The sequence below is a fragment of the Lolium perenne genome, chromosome 4, assembly GCF_019359855.2.
Source record: "Lolium perenne isolate Kyuss_39 chromosome 4, Kyuss_2.0, whole genome shotgun sequence".
Classification (NCBI taxonomy): Eukaryota; Viridiplantae; Streptophyta; class Magnoliopsida; order Poales; family Poaceae; genus Lolium; species Lolium perenne.
Window position 1 is genome coordinate 289,813,431 of NC_067247.2, and position 21,241 is coordinate 289,834,671.

General features: G+C 40.7%; 1 long non-coding RNA gene across 1 annotated transcript; it reads right to left on the reverse strand.

The window, feature by feature from the left end:
- Nucleotides 1-19,537: 19,537 nt before the first annotated feature.
- LOC127348966 (uncharacterized) lies at nucleotides 19,538-20,323 on the reverse strand. Its single transcript, XR_007880048.2, has 2 exons — nucleotides 20,171-20,323; nucleotides 19,538-19,834 (listed from the first exon to the last, which is right to left on the reverse strand). It is a non-coding gene; the product is annotated as an uncharacterized lncRNA (long non-coding RNA).
- Between the last annotated feature and the right edge of the window lie 918 nt (nucleotides 20,324-21,241).

Here is a 21,241-nt window from a genome sequence, read left to right on the forward strand (position 1 = left end):
TTTTACCTTTCCTCCCCGGCAACGGCGCCAGAAAATAGCTTGATGTCTACTTCCCCCTCCTTTTCCTGTAGACAGTGTTGGGCCTCCAAGAGCAGAGGTTTGTAGAACAGCAGCAAGTTTTCCCTTAAGTGGATCTCCCAAGGTTTATCGAACTCAGGGAGGAAGAGGTCAAAGATATCCCTCTCATGCAACCCTGCAACCACAAAGCAAGAAGTCTCTTGTGTCCCCAACACACCTAATAGGTGCACTAGTTCGGCGAAGAGATAGTGAAATACAGGTGGTATGAATATATATGAGCAGTAGCAACGGTGCCAGAAAATAGATTCTTTGGCGTGTAGTTGATGGTGGTAGTATTGCAAAGAGTAACGCAAAGAAACAAGAAACAAGCAGCAGTAACTCAGCAGTATTTAGGAACAAGGCCTAGGGATTAGACTTTCACTAGTGGACACTCTCAACATTGATCACATAACAGAATAGATAAATGCATACTCTACACTCTTGTTGGATGATGAACACATTGCGTAGGATTACACGAACCCTCAATGCCGGAGTTAACAAGCTCCACAATTAAATGTTCATATTTAAGTAACCTTATAGTGTAAGATAGATCAAAAGACTAAACCAAGTACTAACATAGCATGCACACTGTCACCTTCATGCATATGTAGGAGGAATAGTACACATCAATACTATCATAGCAATAGTTAACTTCATAATCTACAAGAGATCATGATCATAGCATAAACCAAGTACTAACACGGATGCACACACTGTCACCATTACATCGTGCAGGAGGAATAGAACTACTTTAATAACATTGCTAGAGTAGCACATAGATAAATTGTGATACAAACACATTGCAATCATAAAGAGATATAAATAAGCACCTCACTATGCCATTCATCAGTGAATAAGTATTCTGTGAAATATAGCCTAAGAGACCCACACGGTGCACACACTGTCACCTTTACACACGTGGGACAAGGAGTCTCCGGAGATCACATAAGTAAAACTCACTTGACTAGCATAATGACATCTAGATTACAAGCATCATCATATGAATCTCAATCATGTAAGGCAGCTCATGAGATTATTGTATTGAAGCACATAGGAGAGAGATGAACCACATAGCTACCGGTACAGCCCCGAGCCTCGATGGAAAACTACTCCCTCCTCATGGGAGCAGCAGCGGTGATGAAGATGGCGGTGGAGATGGCAGCGGTGTCGATGGAGAAGCCTTCCGGGGGCACTTCCCCGTTCCGGCAGCGTGCCGAAACAGAGACTCCTGTCCCCCAGATCTTGGCCTCGCGATGGCGGCGGCTCTGGAAGGTTTCTGTGGTTTTCGTCGAACGTCTCAGGGTTTTCGATCCAGGGGCTTTAAATAGGCGAAGAGGCGGCGCAGGAGGGTCGAAGGGGCGACGACACCATAGGGCGGCGCGGCCAGGGCCTGGGCCGCACCGGCCTATGGTCTGGGGGCCCAGTGCCCCCCCTCTGGTCCTTCTTGTGTGTTCTGGATGCTTCCGGTGAAAATAGGAACCTGGGCGTTGATTTCGTCCGATTCCGAGAATATTTCGTTACTAGGATTTCTGAAACCAAAAACAGCAGAAAACAGGAACTGGCACTTCGGCATCTTGTTAATAGGTTAGTTCCAGAAAATGCACGAATATGACATAAAGTGTGCATAAAACATGTAGATAACATCAATAATGTGGCATGGAACACAAGAAATTATCGATACGTCGGAGACGTATCATGACATAACCTTGTTATTAATAACATCCAATGTTCATGATCATGAAACGATGATCATCTATTAATCAACAAGCTAGTTATACAAGAGGCTTACTAGGGCCTCCTTGTTGTTCACATAACACACATGTATCAATGTTTCGGTTAATACAATTATAGCATGGTATGTAAACATTATCATAAACTCAAAGATATTATAATAACCATTTTATTATTGCCTCTTGGGCATATCTCCAACAGATCAGCCTCGCCTGGCGTGCACAGCCCTGACTGGCTGGACACCACCGGCTGGATTCTCTGTGTCACAGGTAGCGCCACCACAGCCGGTGAAGCACTTCTTCTTGGCGCAGAAGATCCAGCCCCAGCATCTCTGTGTCCACTTGTAGCCGCATGCATGTGATTGGCCGACTCCCTGCCAGCGACATGGGACGAGGCGCCAGGAGACGCGGCTTCTGCGCAGACTGGCGGAAGCTGTCGGCCAGCAGGCGGTAGTTGACATAGGCATCCCCAATGGGCCTGCCGAAGATAGTACCCAGGGTTTACTGAAGGCCCATGACCCGAAGAATTAGAAGAATCGGAAGCCCAAGTTGTTATTTAGGAAAGCTAGAGTTGTATTAGGAGATAATGTTTGTAATCTTGCGGGATGAGTTGGAAACCCTCCCGGACTCTGTAACTTGTACAATACGATTCCCTCGGCTCCACCTCCTATATAAGGGGGAGCCGAGGGACAAAGAAAGTATCGAATCATTGTCTCACAAACCCTAGTTTTCATATCGTCGAGTACTTTTCGGCTGAAACCTTCGAGATCTACTTGCCCTCTACTTCCAACTAAACCCTAGTCTACAACCCGTAGGCATTGACAAGTTAATACCTTGTGTAAACAGATTGCAACTGGTCCTGTCGATTTTGTTCCTCAGCCACCCTCCCGTTTGGATGCATATGCGTATCTGGAGGAGCCCATGGAGATGACGTTCGGAAGATTCCACTTTCGCGTCGAGAAGGAGGGAGCGTATCGTCTCGAAATTCCGATCTCGTCGGGATTATCGGCGGTCGATTCCGATTTTTCGAACTCAACATCGTCAATCGAGTCAGGCGAAGAGGAGACTTCATCGCCACGCTTCATCAGCACCAGGGCAAGCGAAAAGCTCGCCAAGATCTTCAGCGACATGTCCTTCGAGTCATCCGCAGACTCCTATATAAGCGATGACTCAAGCAGTGTCGACAGCTTCAACTTCATCAACAAATCCATTACAGTGGGCAAGGTTTTCACCAATCTTTATGATGGTGTCACCAAACCCAGTAGAGATCTGAATACAAAATATCATCAGATTTATGCCATCGGAGAGCCAAGCCGAGATCAGGAAGAAACGTCTGAGGCTTTCGACGATTTGGGAAATCCATACGTTGATCCCTCTGATTTACGACGAGGTCTAGGCAGCAAATATGTTGGGCCTACACCACGTGTTAGGGTTCAACTCCCACAAGCAGCATGGGATAGAGCCGCAAGAGCTATGGATGGCTCAGAACCAATGGCCACAACAGCCACGCCCGAGGAATTGCAAGCATATCAATATAGCCTCGCGCGAGCTGCGAGGGAATTGGAAAAATAGACAGCTGCTCTGAACAGAAGAAGGGAGGCAGCCTCTGCATCAAGTAGATGAAGGGCAGAGTTAAGTCGACAATCAGGAACTTCGGGAGATAGCCACAGGGAAGCTCGGAACAGAGCAAGATCACGGCTGCAAAACATACCGGAAGGAGAAAGAGAGCACTTGGTTCAAAACCTCGACATGTCTTTCATGTCGATAGACACAAGAGGGAACATCATCCCCAAGACACCAGAAGCGGGGTATATGGCGACACAGGCCTTTATCCTTGCATCCAGGCCACCTCCAGGAGATCCAAGGGAGGCATTGTACAATATGGCAATGGCAGGAGTCGGAGCCATGGGAACGGCGTTTGCATCAACACCTCCCGAAGGAACAGCAAGGCAAAATAGTCCACGACCTGCGGCGGCAGCAGCAGTTCCCGAAGGAACAAGTGGAGCAAGAGACACAGCAGCACAAGCAAGGGTGGACAGAGTGTTGGAGATATGCCCAAGAGGCAATAATAAAATGGTTATTATAATATATCTTTAAGTTTATGATAATGTTTACATACCATGCTATAATTGTATTAACCGAAACATTGATACATGTGTGTTATGTGAACAACAAAGGAGTCCCTAGTAAGCCTCTTGTATAACTAGCTTGTTGAATAATAGATGATCATGGTTTCGTGATCATGAACATTGGATGTTATTAATAACAAGGTTATGTCATTATATGCATGTTGTAATGGACACACCCAATTAAGCGTAGCATAAGATCACATCATTAAGTTATTTGCTATAAGCTTTCGATACATAGTTACCTAGTCCTTTCGACCATGAGATCATGTAAATCACTTATACCGGAAAGGTACTTTGATTACTTCAAACGCCACTGCGTAAATGGGTGGTTATAAAGGTGGGATTAAGTATCCGGAAAGTATGAGTTGAGGCATATGGATCAACAGTGGGATTTGTCCATCCCGATGACGGATAGATATACTCTAGGCCCTCTCGGTGGAATGTCGTCTAATGTCTTGCAAGCATATGAATAAGTTCATAAGAGACCACATACCACGGTACGAGTAAAGAGTACTTGTCAGGAGACGAGGTTGAACAAGGTATAGAGTGATACCGATGATCAAACCTCGGACAAGTAAAATATCGCGTGACAAAGGGAATTGGTATCATATGTGAATGGTTCAATCAATCACTAAGTCATCGTTGAATATGTGGGAGCCATTATGGATCTCCAGATCCCGCTATTGGTTATTGGTCGGAGAGATGTCTCAACCATGTCTACATAGTTCGCGAACCGTAGGGTGACACACTTAAGGTTTGATGTCGTTTTAAGTAGATATGGAATATGGAATGGAGTTCGAAGTTTTGTTCGGAGTCTCGGATGGGATCCAGGACATCACGAGGAGTTCCGGAATGGTCCGGAGAATAAGATTCATATATAGGAAGTCATATTCCAAGTTTGGAAATGATCCGGTGCATTTATGGCAGGTTCTAGAAGGTTCTAGAAAAGTCCGGAAGAAAGGCACTATGGAAGGTGGAGTCCCGGAGGGACTCCACTAGCATGGCCGGCCAAACCCTAAGGGGAAGGAGTCCCAGGTGGGCTCCACCTTGGTGGCCGGCCAGCCCCACCTCAAGGAATGGTGGGAGTCCCACCTTGAGTAGGACTCCCCCCTTGAGTAGGTTTCCCACCTTTGGGAAGTTTTGGTGTTGGGGTCTTATTCGAAGACTTGGACTACAACTCTTGGGGCTTCCACCTATATAATGAGGGACAAGGGGAGGGTGGCCGGCCACTCTTGCCTCCAACCTTGGCTGCCCCCCTTTGTGGCCGGCGCCCAAGGCACCCCCTCTCCCCAAACCCTAGCGCCCTGATACGTCTCCGACGTATCGATAATTTCTTGTGTTCCATGCCACATTATTGATGTTATCTACATGTTTTATGCACACTTTATGTCATATTCGTGCATTTTCTGGAACTAACCTATTAACAAGATGCCGAAGTGCCAGTTCCTGTTTTCTGCTGTTTTTGGTTTCAGAAATCCTAGTAACGAAATATTCTCGGAATCGGACGAAATCAACGCCCAGGTTCCTATTTTACCCGGAAGCATCCAGAACACACGAGAACCACCAGGGAGGGGGCACAGGCCACCCAAACCCTAGGCCGGCGCGGCCAGGGGGGGGCCCGCGCCACCCTATGGTGTGGGCACCCCTTCGACCCTCCTGCGCCGCCTCTTCGCCTATATAAAGCCCCTGGATGGAAAACCCTGATACGATTGACGAAAACCACAGAAACCTTCCAGAGCCGCCGCCATCGCGAGGCCAAGATCTGGGGGACAGGAGTCTCTGTTCCGGCACCCTGCCGGAGCGGGGAAGTGCCCCCGGAAGGCTTCTCCATCGACACCGCTGCCATCTCCACCGCCATCTTCATCACCGCTGCTGCTCCCATGAGGAGGGAGTAGTTCTCCATCGAGGCTCGGGGCTGTACCGGTAGCTATGTGGTTCATCTCTCCCATGTACCTCAATACAATAATCTCATGAGCTGCTTTACATGATTGAGATTCATATGAGTTTTGTATCACTATTCATCTATGTGCTACTCTATAAATGTTATTAAAGTAGTTCTATTCCTCCTGCACGTGTGTAAAGGTGACAGTGTGTGCACCGTGTTAGTACTTGGTTTATGCTATGATCATGATCTCTTGTAGATTGCGAAGTTAACTATTGCTATGATAATATTGATGTGATCTATTCCTCCTACATATGCATGAAGGTGACAGTGTGCATGCTATGTTAGTACTTGGTTTAGTCTATTGATCTATCTTACACTATAAGGTTACTTAAACATGAGCATTATTGTGGAGCTTGTTAACTCCGGCATTGAGGGTTCGTGTAATCCTACGCAATGCGTTCATCATCCAACAAAAGTGTAGAGTATGCATTTATCTATTCTGTTATGTGATCAATGTTGAGAGTGTCCACTAGTGAAAGTGTAATCCCTAGGCCTTGTTCCTAAATACTGCTATCGCTGCTTGTTTCTCGTTTCTTTGTGTTACTACTGCTGCAATACTACCACCATCAACTACACGCCAGCAAGCTATTTTCTGGCACCGTTACTACTGCTCATACTTATTTATACCACCTGTATTTCACTATCTCTTCGCCGAACTAGTGCACCTATTAGGTGTGTTGGGGACACAAGAGACTTCTTGCTTTGTGGTTGCAGGGTTGCATGAGAGGGATATCTTTGACCTCTTCCTCCCTGAGTTCGATAAACCTTGGGTGATCCACTTAAGGGAAAACTTGCTGCTGTTTTACAAACCTCTGCTCTTGGAGGCCCAACACTGTCTACAGGAAAAGGAGGGGGAAGTAGACATCAAGCATATTTTCTGGCGCCGTTGCCGGGGAGGAAAGGTAAAAGGTACTCACACTCCGTATCTCGGCTACTAAGCTATTTGCCCGGCGCTGTAAGTACTCGAAGCTATTTTCTTTAGATCCTGCAATTGCATCTTTTTGTTTCTTGTTTACACTAGTTTGGCATAATGGACAACAATGAGCTTTTTATTCTATTTCCTGAGTTAAGACATGGATGGTTTGATCCGAAAATTAAAAAACCCATGGAACATGTTAGTATGAACACTTTGAATACCATTGTTGCTAATGATATGGAAAATTCTAAGCTTGGGGAAGCTGGCTTTGATGAGCATGATATTTTTAGTCCCCCAAGCATTGAGGAGAAAATTTTCTTTGATGATACTTTGCCTCCTATTTATGATGATTATAATGATATTGGTCTTTTAGTGCCGCCTACTATGGAGAGTAATTTTTATGATGATAATACTATGCCTCCTACACTTGATGAGAATAATAATGATAGCTACTTTGTTGAATTTGCTCCTACTACAATTAATAAGAATAACTATGCTTATGTTGGGAGTAGTAATAATTTTATGCATGAGACTCATGATAAGAATGCTTTATGTGATAGTTATATTGTTGAGTTTGCTCATGACACTACTGAAAGTTATTATGAGAGAGGAAAATATGGTTGTAGAAATTTTCATGTTACTAAAACACCTCTCTATGTGCTGAAATTTTTGAAGCTACACTTGTTTTATCTTCCTATGCTTGTTACTTTGCTATTAATGAACTTGTTTATTTACAAGATTCCTATGCATAGGAAGCATGTTAGACTTAAATGTGTTTTGAATTTGCCTCTTGATGCTCTCTTTTGCTTCAAATACTATTTCTTGCGAGTGCATCATTAAAACTGCTGAGCCCATCTTAACGGCTATAAAGAAAGAACTTCTTGGGAGATAACCCATGTGTTATTTTGCTACAGTACTTTGTTTTATATTTGTGTCTTGGAAGTTGTTTACTACTGTAGCAACCTCTCCTTATCTTAGTTTTGTGTTTTGTTGTGCCAAGTAAAGCCGTTGATAGAAAAGTAAGTACTAGATTTGGATTACTGCGCAGTTCCAGATTTCTTTGCTGTCACGAATCTGGGTCTACCTCCCTGTAGGTAGCTCAGAAAATTAAGCCAATTTACGTGCATGATCCTCAGATATGTACGCAACTTTCATTCAATTTGGGAATTTTCATTTGAGCAAGTCTGGTGCCATTTTAAAATTCATCAATACGAACTGTTCTGTTTTGACAGATTCTGCCTTTTATTTCGCATTGCCTCTTTTGCTATGTTGGATGAATTTCTTTGATCCATTAATGTCCAGTAGCTTTATGCAATGTTCAGAAGTGTTAAGAATGATTGTGTCACCTCTGAACATGTTAATTTTTATTGTGCACTAACCCTCTAATGAGTTTGTTTCGAGTTTGGTGTGAAGGAAGTTTTCAAGGGTCAAGAGAGGAGGATGATATACTATGATCAAGGAGAGTGAAAGCTCTAAGCTTGGGGATGCCCCGGTGGTTCACCCCTGCATATTCTAAGAAGACTCAAGCGTCTAAGCTTGGGGATGCCCAAGGCATCCCCTTCTTCATCGACAACATTATCAGGTTCCTCCCCTGAAACTATATTTTTATTCCATCACATCTTATGTGCTTTACTTGGAGCGTCTGTTTGCTTTTATTTTTGTTTGTGTTTGAATAAATTGGATTACATCATGCTTGTGTGGGAGAGAGACACGCTCCGCTGGTTCGTATGAACACATGTGTTCTTAGCTCATAATATTCATGGCGAAGTTTTCTCTTCGTTAAATTGTTATATGGTTGGAATTGGAAAATGATACATGTAGTAATTGCTATAATGTGTTGGGTAATGTGATACTTGGCAATTGTTGTGCTCATGTTTAAGCTCTTGCATCATATGCTTTGCACCCATTAATGAAGAAATACATAGAGCATGCTAAAATTTGGTTTGCATATTTGGTTTTTCTAAGGTCTAGATAATTTCTAGTATTGAGTTTGAACAACAAGGAAGACGGTGTAGAGTCTTATAATGTTTTCAATATGTCTTTTATGTGAGTTTTGCTGCACCGGTTCATCCTTGTGTTTGTTTCAAATAAGCCTTGCTAGCCTAAACCTTGTATCGAGAGGGACTACTTCTCATGCATCCAAAATACTTGAGCCAACCACTATGCCATTTGTGTCCACCATACCTACCTACTACATGGTATTTTCCGCCATTCCAAAGTAAACTGCTTGAGTGCTACCTTTAAAATTCCATCATTCACCTTTGCAATATATAGCTCATGGGACAAATGGCTTAAAAACTATTGTGGTATTGAATATGTAATTATGCACTTTATCTCTTATTAAGTTGCTTGTTGTGCGATAACCATGTTCACTGGGGACGCCATCAACTACTCTTTGTTGAATTTCATGTGAGTTGCTATGCATGTCCGTCTTGTCTGAAGTAAGAGAGATCTACCACCTTATGGTTAAGCATGCATATTGTTAGAGAAGAACATTGGGCCGCTAACTAAAGCCATGATTCATGGTGGAAGTTTCAGTTTTGGACATATATCCTCAATCTCATATGAGAAAATTATTAATTGTTGTTACATGCTTATGCATAAAAGAGGAGTCCATTATCTGTTGTCTATGTTGTCCCGGTATGGATGTCTAAGTTGAGAATAATCAATAGCGAGAAATCCAATGCGAGCTTTCTCCTTAGACCTTTGTACAGGCGGCATAGAGGTACCCCTTTGTGACACTTGGTCAAAACATGTGCATTGTGATGATCCGGTAGTCCAAGCTAATTAGGACAAGGTGCGGGCACTATTAGTACACTATGCATGAGGCTTGCAACTTATAAGATATAATTTACATGATGCATATGCTTTATTACTACCGTTGACAAAATTGTTTCATGTTTTCAAAATCAAAGCTCTAGCACAAATATAGCAATCGATGCTTTTCCTCTATGGAGGACAATTCTTTTACTTTCAATGTTGAGTCAGTTCACCTATTTCTCTCCACCTCAAGAAGCAAACACTTGTGTGAACTGTGCATTGATTCCTACATATTTGCATATTGCATTTGTTATATTGCTTTACATTGACAATTATCCATGAGATATACATGTTATAAGTTGAAAGCAACCGCTGAAACTTCATCTTCCTTTATGTTGCTTCAATACCTCTACTTTGAATTATTGCTTTATGAGTTAACTCTTACGCAAGACTTAATTGATGCTTGTCTTGAAGTGTTATTCATGAAAAGTCTTTGCTTTATGATTCACTTGTTTACTCATGTCATATACATTGTTTTGATCGCTGCATTCACTACATATGCTTTACAAATAGTATGATCAAGATTATGATGGCATGTCACTCCAGAAATTATCTGTGTTATCGTTTTACCTGCTCGGGACGAGCAGAACTAAGCTTGGGGATGCTGATACGTCTCCGACGTATCGATAATTTCTTGTGTTCCATGCCACATTATTGATGTTATCTACATGTTTTATGCACACTTTATGTCATATTCGTGCATTTTCTGGAACTAACCTATTAACAAGATGCCGAAGTGCCAGTTCCTGTTTTCTGCTGTTTTTGGTTTCAGAAATCCTAGTAACGAAATATTCTCGGAATCGGACGAAATCAACGCCCAGGTTCCTATTTTACCCGGAAGCATCCAGAACACACGAGAACCACCAGGGAGGGGGCACAGGCCACCCAAACCCTAGGCCGGCGCGGCCAGGGGGGGCCCGCGCCACCCTATGGTGTGGGCACCCCTTCGACCCTCCTGCGCCGCCTCTTCGCCTATATAAAGCCCCTGGATGGAAAACCCTGATACGATTGACGAAAACCACAGAAACCTTCCAGAGCCGCCGCCATCGCGAGGCCAAGATCTGGGGGACAGGAGTCTCTGTTCCGGCACCCTGCCGGAGCGGAGAAGTGCCCCCGGAAGGCTTCTCCATCGACACCGCTGCCATCTCCACCGCCATCTTCATCACCGCTGCTGCTCCCATGAGGAGGGAGTAGTTCTCCATCGAGGCTCGGGGCTGTACCGGTAGCTATGTGGTTCATCTCTCCCATGTACCTCAATACAATAATCTCATGAGCTGCTTTACATGATTGAGATTCATATGAGTTTTGTATCACTATTCATCTATGTGCTACTCTAGCAATGTTATTAAAGTAGTTCTATTCCTCCTGCACGTGTGTAAAGGTGACAGTGTGTGCACCGTGTTAGTACTTGGTTTATGCTATGATCATGATCTCTTGTAGATTGCGAAGTTAACTATTGCTATGATAATATTGATGTGATCTATTCCTCCTACATATGCATGAAGGTGACAGTGTGCATGCTATGTTAGTACTTGGTTTAGTCTATTGATCTATCTTACACTATAAGGTTACTTAAACATGAGCATTATTGTGGAGCTTGTTAACTCCGGCATTGAGGGTTCGTGTAATCCTACGCAATGCGTTCATCATCCAACAAAAGTGTAGAGTATGCATTTATCTATTCTGTTATGTGATCAATGTTGAGAGTGTCCACTAGTGAAAGTGTAATCCCTAGGCCTTGTTCCTAAATACTGCTATCGCTGCTTGTTTCTTGTTTCTTGTGTTACTACTGCTGCAATACTACCACCATCAACTACACGCCAGCAAGCTATTTTCTGGCACCGTTACTACTGCTCATACTTATTTATACCACCTGTATTTCACTATCTCTTCGCCGAACTAGTGCACCTATTAGGTGTGTTGGGGACACAAGAGACTTCTTGCTTTGTGGTTGCAGGGTTGCATGAGAGGGATATCTTTGACCTCTTCCTCCCTGAGTTCGATAAACCTTGGGTGATCCACTTTAGGGAAAACTTGCTGCTGTTTTACAAACCTCTGCTCTTGGAGGCCCAACACTGTCTACAAGAAAAGGAGGGGGAAGTAGACATCACGCCCCTCCTCCACTACTTCTCCCGCATATGCTTAGCGAAGCTCCGCCGGAGATCTCCATCGACACCGCCACCACGCCGTCGTGCTTCCGGGATTCCGAGGAGGATCTACTACTTCCGCTGCCCGCTGGAACGGGGAGAAGGACGTCGTCTTCATCAACACCGAACGTGTGACCGAGTACAGAGGTGCTGCCCGATCGTGGCACCGTGATCAAGATCTTCTACGCGCTTTTGCAAGCGGCAAGTGAACGTCTACCGCAGCAACAAGAGCCTCATCTTGTAGGCTTTGGAAATCTTCAAGGGTGAGTCTCGATCATCCCCTCGTTCCTACCGTCTTCTAGATTGCATCTTGGCTTGGATTGCGTTCTCGCGGTAGGAATTTTTTTGTTTTCTATGCAACGAATCCCTACAGTGGTATCAGAGCCGTGTCTATGCATAGATGGTTGCACGAGTAGAACACAATGGTTTTGTGGGCATTGATGTTCTTGTTTTCTTTAGTTTGAGTACTTTGCATCTTTGTGGCATAGTGGGATGAAGCGGCTCGGACTAACTTTACATGACCGCGTTCATGAGACTTGTTCCTCGTTCGACATGCAACTTGTATTGCATAAGAGGCTTTGCGGGTGTCTGTCTCTCCTACTATAGTGAAGATTCAATTTACTCTTCTATTGACAACACTAGTATCACCGTTGTGGTTCATGTTCGTAGGTAGATTAGATCTCTCTCGAAAACCCTAAACCACGTAAAATATGCAAACCAAATTATAGAAGTCTAACTTGTTTTTGCAGGGTTTGGTGATGTGATATGGCCATAATGTGATAATGAATATGTATGAGATGATCATTATTGTATTGTGGCAACCGGCAGGAGCCTTATGGTTGTCTTTAAATTTCATGTTGAGTAGTATTTCAAAGTAGTTGTAATAGTTGCTACATGAGGTGAACAACCATGAAGACGGCGCCATGAACCTTGACGCTACGCTGACGATGATGGAGATCATGCCCATTGATGATGGAGATCATGTCCATGCTTTGGAGATGAAGATCAAAGGCGCAAAGACAAAAGGGCCATATCATATCACATGTGAACTGCATGTGATGTTAATCCTTTATGCATCTTATTTTGCTTAGAACGCGACGGTAGCATTATAAGATGATCCCTCACATTAATATAAAGATAATAAAGTGTTCTCCCCTCGTATGCACCGTTGTAACAGTCATTGCTTCAAGCATCTCGTGATGATCGGATGTGATAGACTCAACGTTCACATACAACGGGTGTAAGCAATGTTGCACACGCGGAATACTTGGGTTTGCTTGACGAGCCTAGCATGTACAGACATGGCCTCGGGACAACGGAAACCGAAAGGTTGAACACGAGTCATATGGATGATATGATCAACATGTTGATGTTCACCATTGAAGCTACATCATCTCACGTGATGATCGGTTTTGGTGTAGTGGATGTGGATCGTGTACCACTTAACAACTATGAGGGATGTTGTATTAAGTGGGAGTTCATTAGTAATTAGATTAAAACATGAACTAATTATCATGAACTTAGTCTGAGTAGTATTTTGAATTAATTTTGTAGTATTGGCATCCGTTTTCTACCATGCGCTAGTCTTGTAATTGAGATAGAAATACTGTTAAGTCTGACAAGAAACTTTACGGATTGGTACCATATTGTTAAAGAATCAAGAATTGATTAAGTCCTATTGCAAACTTTTAGTAAACCTCACATTGTTGATTCAAAGAGCTATGATTTCAATTAGTACCTAAAAGTTATCTTGTCTCCGTATAACTTGAATTCAAATCTGTTTGAAAAGTAAGGAGCTGAAAATTTAGTTTTCAGAAATAATCAAGGTATGAGATATATGTGATATCTAAGACCTTATTGTAAGATGATAGAATATAATTTAGTGAGACTACATAAACTCATAAGTTTTATGGGAATGTATGAAGGTTGAAGACGCCAGGCGTCACAATCCTCCAACTATTGGGGTACTAATAATATTCGCATATCCATGAAGTTATCGTCCTTAGTATGCACCGTTGCTAAGACTCGTCGTTTCGAAGCATCACGTGATGATCGGGTGTTATAGATTCTACGTGTGCATACAACGGGTGCAACCCAGATTTGCATATACGAAAACTAAGGTTAAACTTTATGAGCCTAGCATGTACAGACATGGTCTCAGAAAGTCGTCATGAATTGATGGATAAAATTATGAATGAAATTGTTCATCATATTACAAAGTTACAAATAGTGAAATCTAGAACACTTGTCATATGATGATCAACTTCAAAGTAAAAACCTCAAGGTTATTGGTATTTGACCAACAAACTTAGAAGTTATTAAAGATGAAGTGTTTTTCTGAATAATGAGGAAAGCTAAAAGAGTAATTAAAAAAAAGATATTTTGGCAGAAAGAAAGAAAAGACTAGAAAGTCTAGCTCAGGTGTATATAAATGATGTACATGTTGTGGTTGTATTCCTAGTTAGGTCACACTATGAAATTCTTGGGTATTAGTACTATATTGGTTGGTATGAATTGTCATACAAAACAACGCAATACAAGAATACAATGGCCTAAGTGACTGGCAAGGAATATGATAGGAATGCACGTCTGGAACAAAATAAAGTGTTATTATGTTCGTCGTTGGCATTCTATCTAGCCCTTAGAATTTATAATAAAGAACTTAATAATTGTTATTTTGCTCAGGTCAAATGAAAACAATGAGTTGTTCAAAATATGACATTACTCCATGTACGATGGATAAGTTATTATAAATCTTAATGGTGAAACACACACACATAATACTGACGCTAAAATGCCATAAGGCAAATGATTTGAATTCCACTTATTTGTGGAACCGCCATTTAGGTCATATTAGAAAGGAACGCATGAAGGAACTCCATGCAAATGGATTTTTGGAGTCATTTGATTTTTGAATCATTTGGCGCTTGCAAATCTTTTCTAAAGAAAATGACTAAAATACTGTTCATAGGCCAAGAGTTGAATATGCAACTAACTTAGTGAAAACATACATGATGATATATGTGGTTCACTGGGCATAGTTGTGTGCGGGAGATTCTTCTACTTCATGAAAACTTCCAACAATGAATTGAGTATATATATGTGGATATATTCGATAAGGAAGAAGTTTGAAACATTTGAATGGATTCAAATAAATTTCAGCATGAAGTGGAAATCATCGTAAAATCCAATATCTATGATTGGATCATGGTTGAAACATTTGAATTACGAGTTTTAGCGAACATCTAAGAGAGTTATGAAATTGTTCTACAACTCACGTTTCTTGGAGTATCATAGTGATGATGAAGTATCCAAGAGATGTATCCAAACCTTGTTGGGTCAATGATGAGATAAAATAAAGCCATTATATTTTTGTGGATTATGCTTTAGAGACTACCGCTTTTACACTGAATAGAGCATCATCATGATCCGTAGAAATGACACCATACGAGTTATGGCATGGGTATGAACCCTAATAGTCCTTTCTTAAATTTTGGTATGCATAGCATAAGTATATAAGTTTACAACCAAAATCGGATGAATGTCTTTGTTGGTTATCCCAGAGAATTGATTGGGAATTCTTCCCACTATGGAGACAAGGACAAAAGTGTTTGTCAATGTTTCTTATTTCCAAGAAATTGTTTCTAGCGAAGTTTTTGAGTGGGAGGACAATAGAACTTGATAAAGTTTATGAACCTGAGCATAATGATCAGAGTAGCGCAGCATCGGAATTGGTTCCGGAAGCGGCCACGACGATCATGGCTCCCATGACTACAAAGTGTTTTAGCCATGGAGATCGAAGTACATATTGAACCTTGTAGGTATGGTTTACTTTGTGATCAAATAAATGATTTGTGGATAAAGGATTGATTTTGAACAATGATAAACCAACTACAAACAAAGAAGTTATGATGGGCCCTGACTCCGGTTAAAATGGCTATACGCCACGAAATCCAAGATAGATGAATACTTTTTGAAAGTAAATGGATCTATAAAAATTGATGAAGCTTGACTTGTCGAAAAGTTGTTTACGACAAAGTTCAAAGAGTTGACTACGATAAGATTAGATCTTCCGTAGCAATGCTTATAGTCTATGTGGATTATTCTAGTAATCACTACATATTTCTTTTATGAGATACTAGCAAGGTGGCCCTCGCAAACGCGAGGGTATCATCTTTATTGATTTTAGATTGTTTCTCGAGGAGCACTTTTTGTTTCATGAAAGTTTGCATTATGCGTGATACATGATAATGTTGTTTTATAAACATCATAGATAATGTGCTAAATAAAATCTCAGGTGTCATTATCATTTGTATTTCCGTTAAAATATCTAAACATCATCCTTATTTGGTCTGGAACATAGACTTTCATAATTATTTCTTCCTTGAGCAGGTACATGCTTAAGAAACCATCAATCCTCCACCTACATGCACACATCTCACTCAATCTCTCTTTTTTACTCGGATAACCATGTCATCTCATATACACTTAAAATTTAAAAAAAAAGTTGATCAATTTCTTGTTCAGCTCTAATCTGTAAGTTTCAGCACTCATAACTCCTCGCAAGTATAGGTTGCCAGGCTACAGGTTTATCGACCAAGTAACTTTAAGTTGTTCTCCCCCACATATATTAGATATCGATGATCTGGTTTTGAGTTTTCTTCCCATGGCCGATCAGTTTTGGAGTTTTTTTAAGGGGCAGTCACTTTTAGAATCTGTTTCCTATATGTATGGATCAGTTTTGGAGTTCTTTCACACCGACCGTCCTGTTTGTTTTCAGAATGGCGATTAGTTTTGGAGATTGTTGTCTGTACCTATGGATCAGTCTCGATCAACCTTTCTTTAAAACAACAAATCAACTTTCAAGTTTTTCTTTCGAAGCGAAATCAGAGTTAGCTTCATGTATGTCGTTACTCCTCGATCAACCTTTTTTAAAACAAACAAAACAGCTTTTGAGCTTTTATGAAAGGGAATTTCCTTTTGAGTTAGCTTGGTGTACATCCTTACTCGCCACATGTTGTTTCGTCCGTGGAAGTTGCGGCATGGTTTGTACACTACTAATGTTATACATATTTTTATCTTTTAATCGTAACCATTAATTATAGATCTAACTAATTAAATAATTACGATGATATGGAATACAATGGTCTCTCTAATTAGAATTGTATATTGCTTTTGGTATAAAGGGAATCACCTTTTGAGGTAGCTTGATGTACATCGTTACTCGCTAGATATTGTTTCGTCTGTGTTAGTGGTTGTTTCAGATGATCTGAACGGCTAGAATTGTTACATCTTATTTATCTGTATTGCTAATCGTTGGTAGTTATTTACTTCGCACCGACAATTTTGTTGGCTTTCCTTTTTACAGTGTTCACTTTTATTTTGACTGAGCCATACTGTTTAGCATGTTAACATGATCTGGTGCTTCATACCTCTGATGTTGATGCCGCAATACAGTCTTGCATCAGTTTTTGGGTTCATACAGTTCTACATATCATACTGGTATGCCACATATTCGATTCTTCTTGAGTCTAACACTTACCAGCACATGCATTCAAGAAGTGACAGCTAGTTCGCATACGTATTCGACATATGACATGAGGGGTGTTGCTAACGCTTGTCATCTATCGGTGTAAATTATATTTTTGTTTTAGTCTTGTGCCATATTTTGCAACCATACTTTTATATACAATTTATTTAGAGTTTAGCTATAATAAAATCCTTAAGCTTTTAGATGATTTTATCTGAATTTTTATGTGATAAAGTTTCCTCGAGACTTAAATACAATATGGATAACTCGAACCTAAATCAAGTGAAACTGATTCTCCAGCTATTCCAACAATGGGCATTGGCCTATCTCACGTGCATTTTTTATATAATTCGTATTTTGTGGGCTTATAAAATTATCACAGTTGTAATTATATAATATATACTACAAAAATCAATTCGACCTGTACCTCGCTGAGAACCGATGTTTTCAGTTACCATCGAGAAAAGTTACTCCGGACACAATTTGTCAGTATACATAATTTTATTGATTTTAATTCTTTTTTTATATATGGAAAAATTTAAATAATTGACAACCTCGTATGTTATTTTAGCAGGTATTCCCAAAAAAATTCTTTGGCAACATTTTAGCCGATAAAGTTTGTGAGTATCTATAACGCTTGTCATCTATCAGTGTAAATTATGATTTTGTTTTAGTCTTCTGCTATATTTTGCAACCATACTTTTATATAAAATCTATTCAGAGTTTAGCTATAATAGAATCCTTAAGCTTTTAGATGATTTTATCTGAATGTTTATGTGATAAATTTCCCTCAAGACTTAAATACAATATGGATGACTCAACCTAAATCAAGTGATCTGATTCTCCAACTATTCCAACAATGGGCATTGGCCTATCTCATGTGCATTTTTTATATAATTCGTATTTTGTGGGGCTTATAAAATTCTCACAGTTGTAATTATATAATATAGATTACAACAATCAATTTGACCGGTACCTCGCTGAAAACCGATGTTTTCGGTTACCATCGAGAAAAATTACACCGGACACAGTTTGTTGGTATACATAATTTTATTGATTTTTTAATAAATTTGGATGAATTGATTAAATAATTGAAAACCTCAGATGTTATTTTAGCAGGTATTTCCGAAAAATCTCTTTAGCAACACTTTAGCCGATAAGGTTTGTGAATGTCTAGATAGCAATTTTTTAATAAGTTAAATTTCACATAACCGGAAATATGCATGTACATGTAATACACCAGTACCACATGTATTTGTTTTGATTAAGACACCGTGATGCACATACACTTATATAACACGTATGTTAAAAGTAGTTGTAGTCCTGAACTCTAATAGAATTTTTAGGCACGTAAGATCTATTTTTAATCTTGAGTAGTAGTAGCCCAAGACTCTGATAGGATTCGTATATACGTCCACTCTATTTTAGGATGCATCCATCTATTTTGAGTCTTGCATGTGTACTAACGTGACACACACATTATTTTAGACGTGTTAGCAGTTACGTAAACTACTAATATATAATAAAATCTTAGCCGTAAATTTTAGATCCAACTATTAAAATAAATTAGGTGATGTGGCTTAACGTGGTGGCTCTTTTAAACATCTTTATTTTGCTTTTAGTATATAACTAGGAAAATTGCCCGTGCGTTGCACCGGGATAATTTTTCAGATACATTAAGTTCAATTGGTAAAAGTTCAAACTGAACAGTTATCATAAGTTACATATAATTTTTGTATAGAATATATCAGTTCCGCTTGATTATCCAAGGAGGTGAATATGGGACGAACTCAAATATCATGTGATGTTAACTACTGAAAGCACCAAAATACATGTCAACATTCTTGTTCTTGGATTTTTTTAACATATCAGTCTTGTTCTTTTAACCATCTATTTTCCTCCACGGATAAAATTCAAATTTTTTACCATGATACCATCATTGACTCATTATTTGATATGGTAATTATAAAGAAAATTGTACTTCCTCCGGTCGTTATTAATCGATGCGGGAGTTCAACTAAACCAGTTTATCTTCACCCTACAGCTAGGGTCAATTAAATGGGACCAGAGTGAGTATATTGCATCTATTTTTAAAATGGAGCCCATCCTCTATTTTCATTCTACCACATCCACTGATACAAATGAGGTAGCTATGAATTATTGCTATTTTTAAAATCAAGCCCGCCCTCTATTTTCATTCTACCGCATCCACTGATTTAGATGAGCTAGCTTTGAATTAATGGTACTTCACACGAAGCAAATATATTCATCTAGAACAATCACATTCATTGGTATACACATAATTAGTATACGTCAACATTGACATGAACCAGGAGTGCAAGCCCCGATAAGCATTGAGTTTGTTTAGCTCCAGTTTCAAGTTTTCGAGCTTGCTTCAGCAGACTTTTGTTAACTATCCATGACTGTTCGCCGGCATCTCAATTAATTACTGATGCGCAGATGGACACGAAGCTGCGAAGAGGATCCCCTTTCAACGTTTTCTGATCCGGTGTCATCTAAAAACAGATGTTGCCACACACCAAACGTCTTGTACAAATACCTGAACCAGTCACACAATTTCACCATCAAAAAGCACAACAACGAGAATGTATACAGGCCAGAGTATCCGGCCAAAAATATTAGGCTTGTACGAGCACAAATCCCATCCGAAATTCATGAATAAAACAAGATCCCAGGAATCATGTGGCCGGTGCCCCACACCTCATGGATCCAGATCGGGAAATACAAAGAAAGATGGAGTCATAAATCCCAAATCCATCCGAAATTCATGAACAAATCAAGATCTGAGGAATCATGTCGCGGTGCCCCACACCTCGTGGATCCACCGGGGAAAACGACAGAATGATTAGAGGAAAAACTCCGGGAGATTGGGCACCTGGAAGGTTGGAATGGCCGCCGGCCGCCTTGGACCTCCATCCCAGCAGCGAGTTGACACGGGGCGCAGGTTTGGCGTGGCGGCGATGGGTGAAGCAAGTCTGCAGGTGGTAGGAGGAGACGCAGCGCTCGGAGGCATGTACCCGGGACGAGGGCGTCTGGCTCAGGGTCATCGAGCGACACGAGATAATTTAACCAAGCCGTTTTCTTTTACTTACCGGTGGCAGGTTCTGTAATTTCTTAGAAAATTAGGGGCAAGAAAAAACGGACCAACAAGAAACCCTTTTGCTTTTATTATTAGGTACTAGCACAAATGCCCGTGCGTTGCTACGGTAAATAATGTAACTAAGAAAAAATTTAAACAATTAAAACTAACATAAATCAAAAAATGGGTGGAGCTGACAAAGACAAAGCCTAGACAGGTTATGACTCCAAGTAGAAAAAGATAATATTTACACCATTTTTTATGAGATCAGACGAACATTTTATTTCCACCATCAATCAATAACTTGTTGCATCATTATTTGCAAAAGATAAAAAAAATATACATATTATATTGCTCATTATGGGGGAGTCAAAATATTAAAATTAGAGTTGTGAAGAAACATGAATAATAAATTACCTCATATAACCAAGCAGTCGCTAATTCGGTGCAGCAATAAGCGTGCTCTTATGAATCAATTTGCGTACAGAGTACTACTTATTAAAGAATTAGTGTCTAAGGTAAATCTTTGCTATTTATGTCCGTGCTTTACCTTAATCGAAAGGCAGCCGTTGTGTATTATGTAGGTTAACCTGCACGACACCACAAGAACTACCGCATCCATGCGTGTACTTCTGTACTCTCAGGTCAAGTGTGTTTCCTTATTTTTCTCACCCGCTCCATGTCTCACCGGGGTGGATTCACCCGGCGGTGGGTTGTATGTTGGCAATACCGCGTCAGTCACCGCGTCGTTGTCTTCGTCCTCTCGGACCTGCAGCATCCGGCACTGTTGATGAAATATGTTGGACATGCTGTTAGCCATGATTGCGAGCTCCGACGACACTGAGTTATCCCATATGACACTCCACC